This window comes from Bos grunniens, chromosome 10 (assembly GCF_055505025.1).
Source record: "Bos grunniens cultivar Pamir isolate PY7600 chromosome 10, Bosgru_T2T1.0, whole genome shotgun sequence".
NCBI classification, from domain to species: domain Eukaryota; kingdom Metazoa; phylum Chordata; class Mammalia; order Artiodactyla; family Bovidae; genus Bos; species Bos grunniens.
In genome coordinates, this window is record NC_141174.1 from 80,956,892 (window position 1) to 80,973,487 (window position 16,596).

Below are 16,596 nucleotides of genomic sequence, written 5' to 3' on the forward strand. Positions count from 1 at the left end.
ATATACATTCTTTTTTTATATTCTCTTCCTTTATGGTTTATCACAGGATACTGAATATAGTTCCCTGTGCTATACATTAGGAGCTTGTTAACTCGGGGCCAGTCTTGTTTCATCTGTATCATCAGGCACTTCCCCTTTCCCTGTATTGTTTAAAAGCAAAATTCAGACATTATAATCACCTTTCAAAATGTAAACCATACTATATTCTTACAACCCATCAGTGATTTCTCACTGCACTGTGAATAAAACCCAAACTCCACTCCCTGATCTACAAAAAGGCCTATTTGATCCGGCACCTGCCTACTTCCAGCATATCTTTAATACTCTCCACCCCACCTGGCTGGCCAGCGCCAGCCCACTGACGTTCTTCGTTCCTCAAACACAGCAAGTTCATCCCCACCTTAGCGGCTGGCCAGAGCTGTTGACTCTGCCTGCAGTGCTCTTCCCCCAGTCTCTGCCCAGCGGCTCCTTGTCATGTCTGCTTAAACAGCACCTCTTCCAATAGGCCTCCCCTCTCTACAGAAGCTAACACAGCCTGGGGGGTATGTTTTCTCCAGAGATCTATCACTACCTGATATTTCCTGGTTTCCTTATTTTTCCCTTCTAGAAACTAAATTCCATGAGAGCAGAAACTCTGGTTTATTGATTGTTCCATCATGGGTACCAAGAAAGATGCCTGCCACATATCCATATGTATCTGTTGAGTAGATGAACTTTGGAAAACACCCTCAGATTTTCTACACCCTGAAGAGGTAATTTCCCTAAGTCAAGATCCTCTTGCCAGAGAGGCCACAGTGAATTTCCTCTGGCCCGCAGACCCCATGCTACTCTCAGATGCCTTCCAGATCCATCTCTGGTCACAGGTGGGAGCTTCTTGGCCAGTTGAAAGACAAACGCTTATATGAGATAATCCTCCTCCCCAGAGATTAAAACAAAAAAAGTAACAGTAATATTAAGCTGTCAAGGTACATATACTATGGTCCCCGCACTGCAACCTTATTTAATGGGTGACCAAGAAAGAGAGGCTGAATGAGCTGCTGACTGTCACGAAGTTCCAAAGTGAAACTAGAAAAGGACTGGTGGGGCGCAGAGCTAGACCCCAAAGCTGTGGCCTGGGCTCCGCCCTCTACTGGGACTGGCCCTCAGACAGAGTACGGGCAAAATGAGCCTCCAAGTCTAGAAACCAGGATTCTTGAGCTCCCTCCAGCTGATTAAAACTACCCAGCTCTGCATGCTGCTCCCAAACTTTTTAATCTTGGTTCCCCGCCTAACTCAGCAGTTTCCCACGCCTCACCTCCCCATACCTCTCAGTGTCCCACGTGTCCTAACTCCTCTTCAGTTTGTAGTATCAGCAGGTCCCTAATGATTAAACCTTTAGTGCTCAGGCCAGAGTGTTTCCAGAAAGTGGTGGGGCTGGTGGGGCTTCTCCCTGCTTGGACCACGTCTTACCCTCACCTTCAGATTCCTTGATTTGGAATGGGTCCTCCATCTGGCCCCAGTCAGCCTGGAAGCCTCCATTCCCACTTTCCTCCTCCTGGGGGACCAGCCAGGCGTGAAGTCAGAGTAGGAGCCATTAAGGAGCTCCGCGTGGGGCTGGCTCCGCATGCTAATGAAAATTCAAATCAGCACCTGGGCCAAGGGTGGGGGGTTGGGGGGGCTGGAGAACTAACAGGGAAGTAAAGGAATTGGAAGGTGGTGGGGGGTGTTATCTTAGATAACTAGAAAGCAGAAGCCCTGAATTTGTGGGATACAGGCATTCCTCCTATGGAATCGTTGGGGAGCAGGGGGAAGTGGGGGATACATGTGCTGGACTGGAGGGCCTGATATTCCACTGTCACCCCCATAATGGGGGCTCACCTGCTAGGAAGAGCTGAGGCTTGGCAAAAGACGCTGAGGGCTGAACATGGTGGGTGCTGTGTCCCTGCTGGCCCACCTCACGTCCATCAGCAAATTCTCCCTAGCCCCAGACTCACAACTCTATATCACACTGCAGAGGAGGGCTACGAGGGCCTAAGCCCCAAATCCTCTCTCCAAGCTTCTACTTCCCAGGACAGAAGAAAGACACAGCTCATTCCTAGCTAGAAACCAAAGGAGCTTAGCTTTGGGCTAGCTAGTGGGTGAGACCTGGATCAGTGGAGGGAGGGTAGGTCTGCAGCTGTTTAAAATTGCAAATCTCTTCCCCACCTCCCCCCTCCTCCTCAACAGGAAAGAATTTCAATTGCAAATTTATCTCTGCCTCAGTGCATCTCCGCCCCCCCACTCCCCTCTCCCCCTTTCTTCTCCGTGCTTCTCCCATCACCCACTATTTATTACAAACCTTTAACTGCAGCAATTATTTTTTTTCACTTTTTCCCCTCCTTCCATTTTCCTCCGCCTCAATCCTTTCTTCTGCCCCGCTCTGTGACCCTTTCTTTGCCCTTCCTATCTTGACCTCAGTTTTCACCTCCTTCTGGAGATGTTCAGTCTCTAAGTCGTGTCCGACTCTTTGCGAGCCCATGGACCGTAGCATGGAACCAGATAACAGGTCCCCACTCACCACCCCCAGGACCAGAGTCCTGTTCTCCCTCAGACCACGGACATCCCTGCTGTGGTTCCAGGCTTTCCTTAAGGGCCTCTCCTCTCCCTCAGGGTACATCTTAGCTGTGGGGCTAGGGAGAAGGCAAGTCCTCAAAGGTCTTGGCATTCCTGTGTGTGGAGGACGGAAGGAGGAAGAGGGCAAATCAGGTGCAGGGTGTAAGTGGGGGCAGTCAAAAGGAAGGACCTGGGTAGAGGCGAGGGCCGGGGGCCCTAAGGAGAGGGGTTAGGGGAGACAGAGCAGGCGGTGGTGGCGGTGTGATTAGAGCAGAGATTGATGTGAAGGGGCGCCACAGACGGCAGAGAGAGTCAATAAAACGAGAGGATCACATTAGAGGCGACAGAGAGAGCTTTAAATTACAAGGCTGCTGCCACCGAGGGGGATGGGAGGAGGCAGGCCTGGAGCCAAGGGAGGGTGGAGAGTTCTGAGGGTGTAGTCATCCCCGGAGATGAATCTTCCAGCTCCAAAATGGCCCTCAGTCTCCAGAGCTCCCTCGGTGCCCCTCCATTCCATCTCCTTCCCTAACGCTTCCTTCCCTCACAGGGTGGGGAGAGAGGGGAAGATGGAGAGGAAGCTGTGGGAGACAGAAGAGATTGGTTTTGGTATTGCCTCTCTCTTCCTCGGTGCAGACCCCACTCCCTGGCTGTTCCTCAAGGTGAGCAGGAAAGGATGGAGTGCTGCTTTCAAATTTCGTGGCCAGGTCGGGGGATGGCGCTGCTAGCTGCCCCATCATGAGAGTCTCTGAACAGATATTCCTCAACGGGAGGAGGGCCGAGAAGCACCCTGTAAAGAGCTGGACAAGAATTCCTACTTCTTGATATGCCCTCACTGTTCAGGGGGGCAGATACACTGTACTTAGAACAGGAAGAAGCCAGGGAACTTCCAGGAACCTTCAGTACAGCCTGTAGGGCCTGAGAGCTACTGAAGATGTTATGAGAGTGACAGAAAGGCTTGGATGTGAAGCGGAAAACCGCAAAGGGGGGTCTCTGAGACCACACTTGGCAGAACAGACCTCACAATCTTGAGAATTAAGGAGCCAAAGGGACAAGGGCAAAGGAAGGACCAAAGAAGTGAGGCCTGAGGAAGGAATGTGCCCCTCACCAAGGGGCCAGGCTGGCCAGGGGCGCTCGCTCTGGAGCTGGAGCCCCTCCCATCTCGGGCAGAGCTGGAGCGGGAAAGCGACAGGAATGCTCCCTAGTGGCTACAAAGGGAACATCACTGAGGAGGGGACAGGCCTGCCTGGTGAAACAGTGGCTTTCTCCTCCCAGCTCCCCTCCTTTTAAAAACAAAGCCTCTCCTCACTTTTCTTCAAACCCACTGGCAGGGCAAAGTCCTTCCCAGCAAAGTCAGCCAGAGGGCACCAGACATATTTGCTTACAATTTGCATACAGTGATTTCCAGTCAGAGCCCTCTAGACTTGTTTGCCAACTTTTCAATTGTTCCATCTATTCTCCTTCCTTAGAGCCCGTTTTGGGGAACTTTCCTTTCCTTCTCTGAAACCCCTGACTCCAAGCTGCCCCCTCCACATTCACTTTGTCCCGCCTTTCTCTCCTTTTGGTTTCAACCTGTTGCTTTCAAGAGGCAGCCACAGAGGGAAGGGGAAGATGGGAGTCTGTGAGCCCACATTAGGGGGATCAGTTGGTACCAACAGCAAATAAATTCTAACCAGATGAGATTTCTTTTCTAAGGCAGTGGAAGAACATGGGCTAAGGATTCATGCAGACCCAGGTTCAGTCCTGGCTGTCCCCACTCACCAGCCGTGCAACCTTGGTAAGTTACTTATCCAGTCTGTTTCCTCACCTGGAAACTCCCTGGCCCTCTAGAGTGCTCACACAGAAGGGTTCAGAGCTGGCTTCGTGTCCTTTGCTGAGCCTGGGTCTCTCCAGTGCATCTGCAGGATCACACAGCTGTCCTCACCCGGCTTTTGTGAAGACGTGCAGGTAACATGTGAAAAGTGCCCATACTGGTGTCCATCAGGTCAGTTCCTTTCCTTCTCTCTGGCTTTCCCTGCACTGCACCTCATCCCACCCCACCTCTCCCCGAAGAGCTGGGCAAGATGTGTACAGCTAGGCCAATGCTTTCTTTCGGTCTTACCCCTTCTTGACCTGGCCTCTTCCTCTCATCTCTGCCCTTTAACTGAGGGCAATTCTTTGTTGAGTAGGATTTCAATCTAGTCTGCCCAGCAGCAGTGTTCATTTCTCACAGGCCCTCTTGATGGCTGGGTCTAGATACACCCCATTATCCCAAACCAGAGACTGGAAGCTCTGCCCAGGTTCACACTTGGATCAAAACTATTATGTCTTCTCCCTGCATTAAAATGATCACTGCCTCTGTCTCTAAAGCTCACCTTCTATATTTAAAAAGAAAACAACAAAAAAGGTATTCCTATTCCTCCATTTTAATTCTACCTATGTCTTTTAGATCTCTCCCCAGCACCCCAACATTTAGGGAGTGCGTACTTTGTGCAAGAGAAGTTTTGTCCAAAAGAGAGAAAATAAGAATGGCAGGGATTGAGGCAGGCAGGGAAAGGAGTATCAGAGAGAGTGAAGAAAGGGACAGCCAAGGCAGATAAGAGGAGGGAGGGAAAAGGGAGGGAGAGGTAGGGAAGGGGCAGGGAGTTGGGTCTTGATCTGCACAGGTAAATACTGCAATCAGAGTCTCCTCAAGACCTCCCAGCTGTGGCATCATATTGGGCAGGGGCCTGTCCCCATTGAGAAGGATGGAGCAAGGAGGTTATCTCTTACACTTTGCAAGATGCTGAAGGTAGGCAGAAGGGAAATAGGTGGGGTGTGAGGAGAAAGGAGAGGCTGAGAAGAAGAAGATGGGGGAGGGAGGGAGGAGACGGGGCTAAAAGGGAAGCTACAGATTAAAACCACAAGCAGAGAGGGACATCCGTGCACACTTGCGTCACTTTGCTGAGATGTGCCGCAGCATGCCGGCTGCTGGAGTTGAGGATGTCCCAGAGAGAACAGGAGCCTCTTGCCAATGTGTCTCCCTCAATGATGCTGAAGTGTTAGGACAGCAGTGTGCGGAGCTGTGTGGTCTTCAGGCGCACTGGAGAGACCCAGGTTTAGATAACCGCACCAAGTCAGCGCCGAACTCTTCTTCTGTATCAGCACTCCACAGTGAGAACAGGGGGCTGCACCCTTGAATTCAGATTCCGGACCCTGTCTGATCCTGGCACGGGGGACCTCTGTGGAAGATCTTTGATCTCCCTGAGCTTGAAAACAATTACATGCAATTCTTCTAGAATTATTTGGAAGGGTACCATTGTAAATGGCTGTGTATATAAAATCCTTCTCGTTCTTTGATTCTCATGAACCCTCGTGATGGTAATGATTATTTAAATACTATTAAAACAACAACAACAACAAATAATATCTTTAAATGTTTATCATGTGTCAGGTAGTGTGCTGAGCCCTCTGGAAGCATCACGTCACCTAATCTGCCACTACAATCTGATAAAATAGATACAGCTAGTCATTCCCATTTACAAACATGGCAGCAGACTTAGATGGGTTATGTAATTTTCAAGGTCTCTTACTTGGAAAATAGAGTCGAGATTGGCCTCAGGTAGCCTGACTCCAGCACTCTGCTCTCAAGTTAATTTGTAAGCCTTTAAGCTTGGGCTGGTAGGTATTTGAATGAGATCTTTGAGTCTGAGTGTGCTCCTCTGCCCTTGTGTGTGTTGCCTTGAGCGTACGTGCTGTCGCGCTCTTTGAGCTTGTCAGGGCCTTCTCCCAGTTGTTACAGTAAGATGGGCCACTGCTGTCTGTGCAGGGGCCCTGGCCATTCTGGGTGCATGTCTGTGTCTGTCTGGCTACTGGAGGTGAAATGGAGATAGCTACCACAGATTTGTGATAAATTCTGAAAGTCTACACATGTGTATTCATAATAGTATATGAAAAGTGAAAGTGAAGTCACTCAGTCGTGTCCCACTCTTTGCAACCCCATGGATTGTAGCCTACCAGGCTTCTCCGTCCATGGGATTTTCCAGGCAAGAGTACTGGAGTGGGGTGCCATTTCCTTCTCCAGGGGATCTTCCTGAACCAGGGATCGAACCTGGGTCTCCCGCATTGTAGGCAGACGCTTTTACTGTCTGAGCCACCAGGGAAGTCTCAATAGTAATATGAACTTAAGAAAAAAAAAAACAAAAAACGGTATGGTATTGTCTGGAATCAAATTCTAGTTCTGTTCCCTATGATGTAAATGTCCTCAGGGTGGGTTGCTTAAAGCTTGTTTCTTCATAAATAGAATGGGGAATAGTTCCTTATAGAGTTGTGCCCATTGAGATGATCATTATTGAGACTGGCACTTTGTATGTGATCAATAAATGGGAACGATAATTGTTCATCCACCTACCTAACTCCCTGAGTTGGGGTGTGTGTGTGTTTACTGCTTTCTGCTCTTATGTGTGGCCGAGGGCCTGGCTATAGCCTTGTCCGGGCACCTCTTCGGGGTTAGCGAAGGGGCCCCCCAGGCTCTCGGTTACACCCCCTGGGGCCCTGGGTTTCCCGTTCAAAGGTAGGGGTGTCCTGTGCGGGTGTGCTGCCGCGTGCTTGTTTGTGCGCGGTGGCCCGGCTGGCGCGGGCGTGTTTGGGGTGGTGGTAATTACTGGGATGGCCCAGCCCTAATGAGTGTGATCTCGTTACACTCTCACCGCCTCTAATGGAGCTAACCTCATTTCACAGCCATTAGAGATGGAGATGAGGCCCCGCCCCCAGCCCCGCCAGCTGCAGCTCCCACAGCCCCGGCCACGTTCTTCCCCTCCGGCTCGCCATTTCCCCTTGCCACCGCTCCTCTCCCTCCCGGGCCTCTGCTCCTCCTTCCAGGCTTCCCTCTCCCCTTCCCCATTGTTCTTTCCCTTCCCATCTTTCCGCGCTTCCCTCCCCTGCCCTCCTCTCCTCCATTCCTGGCTTCCTTTACCCCTCCCTCTGCCTACCCCCGGTCTGTCTGTCCGCTGCGTCTCCATCCCCCCGTCCCCTTCTCCGCTCCCCTCCCCCGCCCTTCCCTGCTGCGGGCCCTCCCCTCCCCCACGGTGCCCCGTCTGGCCAAAGGACAAATCTCAAGGGGAAACCTGCAAAGACAAACAAGGAGCAGTGACTTCATTATCGTCGTTAATTTGCCACTTCAGTTCCTCCCACAAGGGTCAGAGCCGGCACGGCTTGAACTCAGGACTGAGGCGGAGGCCGAGCCGGCCGCCTGCCTTTTCCGCCTTAAGCCTCTCCCACAGCCACTCGGCCTCCCCTCCTCCTCCCGGCCTTCATTTCTCTGCAGGGGGTCAGGCTCCGGGTTTTTCTCTTCCGTTTCGCAGTCCTCGCAGCCTCAGCCTACCGCCCTCCTTTTTCATTTAAATTATTTGGCCTTCCCTCCGGCTCTCCTGGCTCCAAAGGTTTATACCTTTCTTGTTCTATTCTCCCGGTTTCCCCTTTTCCCACTCTTCCCTGCCCTGCCTCCCTGACTCCCTGTCTTGGCCTTCCTCAGTCTTCCCTTTTCCTAACCTCAAGCACACTCCTGTCCCTAAAGCACTAGGATTTATCTCTAGGTTTGAAGCAGGGAATGGGAGGAAGGAGTCTGTGGTACAAGCAAGAAAAGTAATACAGAAGGTGGAAATGGCTGGATTGAAAGGAAGACAACTGTGATAAGGGATGACAGGCACCTGAGTCAAGGCAAGCAGCAGAATCCAGACTCAGAGACTCAAGACACACTGGGTTCCAGAGAAACCACCTTACCAAGACCAGAGAAAGATGGGCCAGAGGGCCTTGCGGTGGGGGGTGGGAGGGTGTTACCGACAAGACAGGGAATGAGAAATCTGAGGATGGAAATGGTGCTCACCCCATCAGTTCCCCAGGGAAACACAGACTAACACTCCCCTCCCACCCTCTGCCCTCCTCCACTGAGAAGCCAAATGACTGACAATTGACTCTTGACCTTTAGCCCAATCCCAGCCCCAAAGGGAGAAACTGAAGGTAGCTGGCTGTGACTGGAGGAGGCACCGCAGAAATGTCTACACAGGAAGTAAACATTTCTTCACCCACCCCTGCCCTTCCAACTGTGCACTTCCACACGCTACACAGGACCACATTGCATATGAATGCCCTCTTCTCTCCGCAAAAACCGAGCGCTACTTATGCCTTCTAATTGCTCAGGCCCCAGTGCCATCACTGTTCCAGTGGATGGCCCTGCTGTGATTCCCGTCCTGGAACCTTGTATTCCTGCCCCAGTGCAGAGGCAGCTCCTATTCTCTCATTTGACTTTGAAAGAGATATTTTGAGGGGGTGCTATGCTGTCTTGGGAGGGATTAGGAAAAGGTGTCTTTTTCCAAGTATGTACAGCTTGGTGACAGGAGAACAGGTGGATCTCGGCTCTGTCAGCCCCTTAGCTGGGTACCCTAGACAAGTGGACACAGAGGCCCTGGTCTGCACGTGTGCCTGTAAGAGGGGGGCAGTGAGAGCCAATGGGATTACCTCAGGGTGCTGAAAGGCACCTCTAAATCCTTCACCCTATCTCACTGGCCTAGGGTGGAGGAGGGGTGGGCAGGCAGTCCCCTGGAGCTTTCCACAGAGAGGCAAGGGGCTCTGGAAAAGTGAGTGGTGGGATGACTGAGAAGCCAGAGAAGAAAGATGGAAAAATCAATGAAATGAGTTTCTAACGGTGAGGTAAAGGACCGCTGTGTCGACAGCCTGTCGCCTGCTGCAAAATATGAGCTGCCCAAGTCCATGGCAGCGGCTGACAGTGCATCCACCGCCACCGTCCTCGCTGGAGGCCCCCGCCCGCCAGACCCTTCTCCAGCTGCCCTGGCCATTCTTATTATAGACAGGCTCTCCCTCAGGGCTTTGCGACCTCTCTTCCAGGGCTTCTTTCCTACATTCCTTTGATCCATTCAGGGCATTTTTTTTTTTTTCAGGGCATTTTTGACTCTTCACCACAGGCACAGGTTAAGTTATAATTCCTGATTGGGTGCATCCTTTTCCTCTACGGCTTCTGTGTTTAGCAGCCTGCTCACAGATCTCAGAGTTGTGATGAGCTGTGCATCTCTTGCCATCTCCTGTTTTACTCTATACCTCTAGACTCCAACAACGCAATGCATAGTCAGAGGTCAAGGCCCTCCCTCTTAGGGCTTCTTGCATCTAAGTCTGTGCCTCTTTCTGCCTTTTGGCCCCCTTGGCCAACACTGACTTCCTCGTAATTGCCTAGATTTGGGCAAGATTTGGGGTCTGTATTGATTTATGAACTCTGTGGCTAGCATGTCTGTGCGCATGCATGTGTGTATTTACGTATTTACATATGGCAGATTCCATTGTGGTTTCATGACTGGGAATGGGGTGGGTTAAGGATGCTACTTCCTTTTTTTTTTTTAAGGATGCTACTTCCAATTCAAATCTCCAAATCTGTCTTTAGAAACAACTCTTAACCTTTTCTGGAAATCACCTCCTTTCTCTGCTGCTGCTGCTGCTGCTGCTAAGTTGCTTCAGTCGTGTCCGACTCTGTGTGACCCCATAGACGGCAGCCCACCAGGCTCCCCCGTCCATAGGATTCTCCAGGCAAGAACACTCCTCCATATCTTCCTCCTGGGCTTCTAAGACTGTTCATTCATGTTTTCTCCCAGGATCTCTGCAGACTCCCCAGATCAGCCCCTAGAATCAGCCCTGGATGCCTCTGAGTGTGCCCCTAACCCAGTGTCTCTTCTCTCCGCCTCAGGTTTCACAGGCACTTCTGGTAACTGCCCTCCAGTCCTTTCCTCCAGTGTCTGCTTCCTCAACTTGCCCATTTATGCAGACTTAGGCCTGAGAGCTGGGGTGAAAGGAAGGCGGGCACCTGTTCCTTAGCCTCCTCTTATTTATTCACCATCTTGATCAATAGATATTAAGCATCCCCTGTGTGACAGACATTGTGCTAGGTGCTAGAAAACAATCAGAAACTAGACACAGGCAGTGCCGGCTCATATGGCCATCAGGACTAACCCTGGGTCTCTCACTGACAGCTTCTCTCAGAGTCCCCCCACCCCACCCCCACTTTTACCTTCACAGCCAAGTTCCATTCAAGATCCTTCCTTTTTCTGTATCTCTGCTTCACACGGCTCTCACATGGCTCCTATCCCCTCTAATCTGCATTTCCAGCTTCGTGTCTATTCCTAAACCCAAAGCCCAAAGCGAGCTACATCTTAAATTTTTAGTAACTCTCCTTCCTGCTCACAAAGCCCTTCTCCTTTCACATTCTGTAACTGCCCATTTCCACTCTCTTCCTTCTTTGCCTGTCTTTCAGTCCTACCATCCTATCCTCAATGCCCCGGTCTCCTGAGATCCTTTCCTTTTGCTCCTGCAGGCTCTAGTGAACCTCAGGTGCCCACAAACAAGACTTCATTTAGAGCTAAGAATAGCTGCAGGGAGGCAAGGTCAAGCTACCAACCTAGGAATCCTACAGATTTGACTATGGCCCTCGCCAATATGTGTACAGATCCCCAGCAAAGCAGCAAGTTGTTCCTCTGTGGGTTTTAAGGTAACACCCGCTGCTCTGACATCATGGAGGGAGGAACCCTGTCAGGTTGCCAAGGCAACACCAGCAATTTATGACATCAGAGGCTGTAGGTCTTTGGTGCTCAGGGGCTAGAAAGATTCCAGTTCCTATCAGTTAAAGTAAATGGGAATTTCTAGTGTTTTTTTTAATCTCTGTGCTCACTGTTGCCCTGGCTTGGGAATGAAATGCAAAGGCCTGCAGTAGCTTAGTGAAGAATTTGGCCAACAGAATGAGCCAAATCTCTCCTCTTCACCAGATATCTTTGCATTTCCTCTCCTCTCCTCTGGCATCCCTCTCTTTTGGGGATTCACCCAATGGTATTTCTGCTCTGCCTTTTTTCCAAATTGCCCCTCCTGCGGCGCTCTCTTTGCATCCATCATGCTGTGTCCTTCTCACTCCAGAGGCATTTGTTTCCTTTGATACCTCATCCTCTCCTCTTCCCTACCAAGCTCCGTGCAGCTCTGATCTGCTTCAGCAGTCCTCTTTTTGCCTTCCATTCCCCTTCTTTGTACCATGTTTTCCCACCTCATCTTATTCTTTAGTTCCTCCCTTCCCCCATCTTAACACTGTATTTATTCATTTCATATTGCTTTTTCTGTTGACCTTCCTCTTGAGAAATAGTCTATCCTTTCTCTCCCTTTCTCCTTCTGTATCATTATTTATTAACTCATACTTTGTTTCATTCTCCCAATTTTTCATGAATCACCCCGATTCCTCCCCTGCCCCCATCCTGCATGAATTTTCTCTTCCTTTGCGTGTTCCTCACATCATGCATTTCTCTACCCTGTGCATTTCTCTCCTCTTCCTTTCTGTCCCTGTTCACCGCTGAAATCTTCCATCTTCTGCCCATATCTACCTCCTTTTATCCTTCAAGCCCCTGAAGTCTGGAAAAACAATGAGCTTAAAACAAGGTAAACTCTCCCACTCTTTATCCACCTTTCCCATTCTTTAGGCCTGAATGAACCTGGCCCTTTGCATAAGATAGCTTCTGTCACATGGATGAAAACTGCCTCCTGAAGCACACTGAATCCAAATATGATAAGATCAAGGACCCAGGAAGAAGACAAATTAGAAAGTAGAGAAAAAGCCACCAGGGTCTAGAATGAACTGAAGGACAAGGGGCAACCAAGCAGGGTGGAGCTCTGAGTCCCAGAGAATGTCCCCTTACAAAATCAAAGTTGACAGTAAATGAAACATAATGGCTCTGACTGATGAAGGGGTTATATGCCCCTGGAAGCCCATTAAATTGATTTCTTGGCCTGTTTATGTGCCTTCACTAACCATACTCCCCAACTCTCCCAGCCCCTTTGCTCCCTGGTATTTTTGGCTGCTGCAGTTAAAATGCTGAGTGAGAGGGTAAGAAATACAAGAAACTTAGGGTGACCAAAGAGAAAAGGGAGGAAGAGGACAGATTACAGGAACAAAGGTGAAGAATAGGCAAAGGAGATCATGGGAGATGGGGATGGGGAAAAAAGGGGGTGAAACAAAACGGGGAAATGAAAAAAATATATAATGGTAAAGTTAGGGAAGGGAGGAAAATCGAGTCAGTGATGAAGAACTATGTGGTGGGAAGCGCCTGGAGAGGCAGGTGACACGCAGGAGACCAGCGGTGAGGTCCTGATGGGGGACACAAGCACATGGCAAAGGGGACAGTTAACAATGCTAGGAAGTTCCAAAGTTCCCTGGGTGAAGACCAAAGACGAGGCCGGCCTGGCTATGCGGAAAGGGCACTTGAATCCTTGAGGGAGATACACCTATCCCTCCACTCTTCCAGGCCCCTGACCAGTGACTACCACAATCATCAATCATGACTGATAAGCAAACTCCAAGGCAGCCTGAAAAGGCCAGAGAGATCCATTCAGACCCTGAAGGAAAGGGCACGGAGTCCTAGATGGGTAGACCAGTTAGGCAGCCAAGGTGTGACACACAGTGACAAGAACACACAGCGAGAGGATCGCCCGGATAGGAAGTCACATCCGGAGACAGTGACACACAGACGGACCCGGACCCAGAGACGGAGGGGTGGGGAGAATGAATGAGAATGGCAAGATCCAGAGGTAGGGACATGGACAGCGATCGGCAGGGCAACAGGCGCAGCGTGGTCCAGTGCTCAATGATAGAGCTATTCAGAGAGAGGGACAGACAAGAGCGGATGGAGAGTTGGGGGGCCAGGAGAGGCACACTTCACCTTGAACAGGAGCGGTGGCCTCCCCTCACCTACTAGTAGCACCTTTCAAAAACCAAAAAGCAACAAACAACCCAACTTCAGGCAAAACCTAAAAATCAAAGATTAAGGGTACCCACCTCCCCTCCCATCCTCCCACCCGTGGTGAGCTTGCCCATCCATCAGCCCGCCTGCTAGCCGCCGTTCCTCACCCATCCTGAGGCCGGCGGGGGGCCGCCGAGTCTCAGGCCCCTCCAGACTGACAGCTCCGAGCCCCCATAGTCACCCGGCCTCCTCTTCCCTCCAGGATCCCCGCTCCCCGTACTGCTCGGCGCGACCCGTCTAGCCTCTCGTTACCCTCCGCCCGTCCGGCTGGCTTCTAGTCCAGCTTTGATGCCTTTCCGTTCCCCGCCTCTGCCTCCACCCCGGCATCTTTCTCTTCGCACTCTCGCAGGCCCTCTCCTTCCCTCCCACAACCCTGTCTCTCCTTCTCAGGCTCTCGGTCTGTCCGTCTGTCGGTCTGGGTCCCCTCCCCCAGTCCCTTTCGGTCCCTCTCCGTGCCCTCCAACGGCAGTCTCCGAGCGCCTCCTCTCCCCTCCGTCTCAAGCTTCCAAAGAGCAAGGAAGGGAAGAAGAGAGGGAGAGGAGAAGAAAAAAAAAAAAACCAACCAACCCAGCAGCATCGGAAATCGATGCACTTACACCTCAGCTGGAAGCAGGGACGGGAGTCGAACCGCGGCCGCCGAGCAGCGCGAGGCGGGGAGGGGAGGGGGTGGCTCTTGGAAGGGACTTCTCCGATGTGTTGATTCCTTTTTTTCCCCTCCTCCTCCCTCCCTCCAGCGCTCACTCCGGGGCGTCGGGGACGGAGATGGAAAAAATAAATAAATAAATTCACGGCGGTGAGGGAAGTGAAGGAAAATAATCAATGCTATTTGGCTGCGGCTGAAGTGTTTTCCCGGCTTCGTGAGGGGGTTTCCATTGATTCACCCTGGGCACTCGCTCGCTCCCTGCCTCCTCCTCCTCCTCCTCGCCCTCCTCCTCCTCCTCCTCCTCCTCCTCGCCCTCACTCCTCCGCCTCATTCAGTGGCTGGAGCCGAGGCGTCCCACACAATGGAATAATCAATACCCAGGCGCCCGGGGCGGCCCCACTGAGCAGGTGCAGCGGCCCGCCCGTCGCGGAGTAAGCCGGGAGTTGTAGTCCGCCGGCCCTAGAGCTTGGTGTCTGCTTCACCAGACTGTAGGCGGAACCTATGACAGGCGGACTGCGGTGCTGGCCACCTGCTTGACTGTGGCTCCAGGTCCAAGCCGGTGCCTGCAAAGAGCATTTTAAACACTTTCCCGAGTTCTCCTCCTCTTTCTTCTGTCTACAGAAATATACATGTGTTTTGTTATTATTACTATTATTTTTTTTTTAATCAGCTCTAGAGCAAGCCATGGCTTCTATGAGCTTTCCAGAACCACCAGAGACCTCGCTTTTTTTTTTTTTTTTCTCACTTTAACTCCCTTCTTTTTGCCTTATTAATTCCCCTCCCTTCCAGTTGGGCACTATAGAACCTTGTCCGCCGCAGCAATTACTCTGAGTCACCGGAGCTTCTGTCTCCTTCACTCGGTCACATAGTCCCCAGAGTTGGGTGCAGGTGGGGTGGGGAGAGGGCCTGGTTCCCCATCCTTATTTTCAGTTTATCAGCTCACATAAACTCCGTTGTATTCTAATAACTGCTGAAACTTAACGAGTGCTTAGGGACAGTACCAAGCACTTTAACATATATTAACTTATTTAATCTCCACAACTAGTCTCGTTTTACAGTTAGGAAGGCCTGCATGTATGCTCAGCCCTGTCTGATTCTTAGAGACTCCATGGACTATAGCCCACCAGGCTCCTCTGTCCATGGAATTTTCCAGGCAAGAATACTGGAGTGGGTTGCCATTTCCTCCTTCACGAGATCTTTCCAACCCAGGGATTGAACCTGTGTCTCTTGTGTCTCCTGCATCAGCAGGCAGATTCTTTCCCCTGGCACCAGAAACCAGGGCACAAACAATTCACTGGCCCAAGGTCACATGGCCAGTAAATGACCCAGCCAGGATCCAAATCCTGATGCTCAGACTCCAGAGCCCATACTAGCTGCTACAGCCTACTTCTATTAATAGAAGAAAAAAAAAAAAAAAAAGGTCCTAGGGTTCACAGGAAAAAAGGAAGGAGAAAGAAACTAATATTTTGAATCTCTATGATGTGACAGCATGTCATTGAATCCTCACACTTATCTGTGAGGGAGTCCACATTTTACTAAAGACAAAACAGAGATTTCAGGAGGTAGAGTATCTTTCCCAACACCAAACACCAATAAAGTGAAGACCGGAGTTGACTCCAGGTCTGACTGACTTCGGAGTCTAATCTTTCTTTCTCTTTAAACTGCTGCCTCTGCCCTACTGGATTTGAACCCTATAACTCAAGGAAGAAATTAAGTCTTCTTACTTTGAGCAACAAAACTTAAAAGCAAAGGACAGATGAAAAGCAGACCAATGAAAGGAGTTAGGGGCTGGGATCCCTCTCTTCCCTGCACACTGGTTCCTGTCATTGGGTGGGGGGGGGGGTGGGCGGTTGCAGATAAACATTCAAAACATGCCAGGTTCAAGATGCCATGTCTGTAAACCAGTGTCCTCTCCACGGTACCTCCCATGAGTCATGTGTTTCCAAAAACATACTGGGGAAAGGATAAGTGTAAAGAACCTAGCCCTTCTCACCCATCATAGGAGGGAAGCCAGGAGTTGACAAGAACCACTGTTTCTCAGTAAGCTACCTTACCCAAAAAACCAGACATACAGTAGATGCCTCCAGGTAATCATAACCCTGGGAGGGAGTAAGGAGAAGCAGCATTCTCTATTTTGTCTCCCAAAGCAGTCAGAGGGCCATTCTCATGTCTTCCTATATTTTAAATGAACACAAGTATTTCTCCTATTCCTGACAAAGCCTGCACAGGGGCCACAGGAAACAGACAAACTGCTCAGTTTGGCATGCAAAGCCTTTTCCAGTCTGCTCAGCGGTATTTCCAGCTTCGTCTCTTTTCCCTTAAACACTGGCCAGGTGCTCTCCAGCTTCTGGGTCTTTGCTCATGCTGTTTCTGTCTCCAGTCGTTGAAATCCCATCATGTCTTTAGTTTTCATCCAAAATATCATTTCCTCCTCTTACAGAAAGTCGTTGGGGGAGGGGGCTTCCCTGGTGACCTAGTAGTTAGAATTCTGGCTTTCACTGTGGGAGGCTGGTGTTCAATTCCTGGCCAGGAACTGAGATCCCTCAAGCTGCACACACACAAAAACAACTCTCCTATCCACCGTTATCCTGA

General features: G+C 50.7%; 1 protein-coding gene across 9 annotated transcripts in view; it reads right to left on the bottom strand.

The window, feature by feature from the left end:
- ZFHX2 (zinc finger homeobox 2) overlaps positions 1 to 14,322 on the bottom strand; it is a 29,069-nt gene extending 14,747 nt beyond the window's left edge. For 2 of the 9 annotated variants that reach the window (XM_086322452.1, XM_086322443.1), the window contains exon 1: positions 1,456 to 1,596. The gene's annotated coding sequence lies outside the window, so the exon portion shown is untranslated. Of the gene's footprint in view, positions 1 to 1,304; positions 1,360 to 1,455; positions 1,597 to 1,857; positions 1,997 to 4,375; positions 4,510 to 7,652; positions 7,792 to 13,957 lie in introns of those variants that run through there. The other 7 variants (XM_086322447.1, XM_086322444.1, XM_086322446.1 and 4 more) reach the window with 7 other exon arrangements.
- Positions 14,323 to 16,596: the final 2,274 nt, after the last annotated feature.